Here is a 2,673-nt window from a genome sequence, read left to right as displayed (position 1 = left end):
CAAGGCTTGTTTACTAGTTTGTCACAGCGGAGGCCAGCGCCATCTTATAATGGGGATTGCTCGCGGCACGCGCACGGCTCTCCACAGCGATTGCTCGCTGCTCGCTGCACGGCTTTCCACACAAGCTGAGTTTATTGACATGGGCCTTCTGAGTAGAGATTTTAGGTTTAATATGAAAGCTCACACAGTTTTTTAAAAAAAAAAGGTGTCAAAAGTTTGTTTGAATGTTTGGCTGAAGATTTATCAAAAGATGGCCTACTGAAAAGGAATCGGAGATGCCTGATATCCCTTGGCTTAGCGTTGACAAAGGGATTTTAAGGCTTAGGGAAATTGCAAGGCTAGAGTGGATATGTTGTGTAAAACCTAATCCTCCACAATGGGAAGGTCCAGAAGATATGCCCTTCACCAATGCTATAAGACGCAAACTGGTGAGAGGGGCACCAGCACATTTGAAGAGTTTTGTTCTTGTCCTTTTCCTTGTGCCAGACCTTAGGGTTGGAGATGCTGCTGCTGAATTAGATAAATTAAATTCACTGGGTTTAATTGGATTCCGAGGTAACAAGGGCCAGGTGTCAGCATTGGATCGCCAGAGACAAGGTGATCGTAGTTATTATAATGGACAACATAGACAAAAGAATGTTTATAATAACATACCCCGTAATGGTCAGCACAGGAGAGATGAAATTTATAATGGCATGACTGGTTTGGACCTTTGGTACTGGCTAATCAATCATGTTGTTTCTAGGCATGAAATAGATAGGAAGCCTACTGCATATCTGTTTGATCTGTATAAGCAGAAAAATTCTCAAACAAATAAAAGAAAGGCTACATTAGATTGTGGTAAATGGCAATCTCGGCCAGTGATTCAATTTCCAGATTTGAGCCAGTTTGCAGATCCGGAACCCCTTGAATGAAGGGGTGGCCAGGTTCTCTCGAGGAAGGATCTTAATAAGACACCTAAAAGTTTTGTTGTTACCCTTTCTCCAATTCTTCCCCAGAGGGACCCACAGCCTTTTACAAGGGTAACTGTACACTGGGGGCAAGGAAATAATCAGACTTTCTGGAGTCTATTGGATACTGGTTCTGAGTTGACACTGATCACAGGAGATCCCAAGGAACATTGTGGCCCTCCCGTTAAAATAGGGGCTTATGGAGGGCAGGTGATTAATGGAGTTTTGACTGATGTGTGACTCACAGTAGGTCCAGTAGGTCCCCGAACACATCCTGTGGTCATTTCCCCAGTTCCAGAATGTATAATTGGGATAGATATACTCAAATTGGCAGAATTCTCATATCAATTTGACTATATCTGGAATGAACTACAATGTAGAATTGGAAGGCTCACCAGTGATCCTAATCTGGAGGCTGAGAGATAGAAGTTTCTGACCTGGATCTTGGTATGGAGATCTTGAGGCATAGTGGCTATGGATTCCAGAAGATTAAGACCTGGAAGAGCTCTGAGTTCAAGGTCATCTGGGATTAAAGGTGTGGTGGCACACACCTTTAATCTGGGCTACACCTTCTGCTGGACATAAGGACATTGGAAGAAGGAAGGCTCGCTCTCTCTCCTTCACCTGCTTGCTTGTGGAACTGAGCAACTGCTAGATCCTTGGACTTCCATTCACAGCTGCTACTGACCGTTGTTGGGAGTTGGACTGCAGACTAAATTTGGTGAGGTCGGAACCTTTGTGCAGCCGGAACTAAGGTGCAGTAGCCCGCTGGGAGCTGGAAGGCTGTATAAATAGAGGAATACCAGTTTCCTTCTGGCAGTTGATCACTGAGGTTCCAGTGAGGTGTTCGACGTGTGAGCTCTGCGGCTTCGTTTCCTGATATGCATCGACCGAATTTTCGACCCCCAACTCCTCCGTAACCCAGCCTGGGGATAGGAGGTTGGGGTGGCGGAAATAACTTCCGGGGTGCCCTGGGCGGTGGGCCGCAGCCGCCCTCCCCGTGGGACGGGTTCGGGAGTCTGCACCACACTCCGCCCTGCGGGCCCCGGGGCTCCAGTCTAGTCTCCGCGGCAAGGCGGCAACTTCTCGGGGTCCCGCTTCAGGTCTCCGTCCACTACCCAGGCTCCTACTCCAGGTCCCCCGCGGGGTCCCAGCATCAGTTCGGCTACTCCCCAGGGCAGCAGCAGACCTACCCCCAGGGTTCTCCAAGGACATCTACACCATTTGGATCAGGGCGTAGTAGAGAAAAAAAGAATGTCTAATGAGTTGGAAAGTTATTTTAAGCCTTCAATGCTTGAAGACCCTTGGTCTGACCTAGACCTAGTGTCTGTAGTGGATATAAGCCAGCAGTACAGCAATACGCAAACATTCACAGGCAAAAAAGGAAGATACTTTTCTTAATATTTCTGAAATTTGCCTGGAAGCCTCATGTGTCAGGAACATCCTGGACAGAACTTTTACTTGTGTAAAAGAGTTGAACCCAAAGATGATGACTTTGAATAATGATTAACAGACCTTTGGTATATCTCCAACTTTATCAAGTGTTGATATCAGCGAAAATGATAGGACAATTTACAGTATTTAGCTATCTGGGAGTGTGTATCATAGAACACAGTTTTCATATTTAACATTTCCAATATAACAGACATTTGTTTTTTCTCAATGTTTTAAAATAAAACATTTTTTGTCTTCCAAATAATAAAATAAAAGCAGTAAGGGAAAA

The 2,673-nt window shown here is 45.5% G+C and overlaps 1 protein-coding gene and 1 pseudogene across 7 annotated transcripts in view; both read left to right on the top strand.

Moving 5' to 3' along the window:
* Ano4 (anoctamin 4) overlaps positions 1 to 2,673 on the top strand; it is a 374,740-nt gene that overhangs the window by 326,972 nt on the left and 45,095 nt on the right. The window lies entirely within an intron of this gene.
* On the top strand, positions 1,832 to 2,351 carry LOC110303216 (annotated as a pseudogene).

This window comes from Mus caroli, chromosome 10 (assembly GCF_900094665.2).
Source record: "Mus caroli chromosome 10, CAROLI_EIJ_v1.1, whole genome shotgun sequence".
NCBI classification, from domain to species: Eukaryota; Metazoa; Chordata; class Mammalia; order Rodentia; family Muridae; genus Mus; species Mus caroli.
The sequence above is the reverse complement of the archived record's forward strand: the minus strand, read 5'-3'. Positions and strand labels throughout refer to the sequence as shown.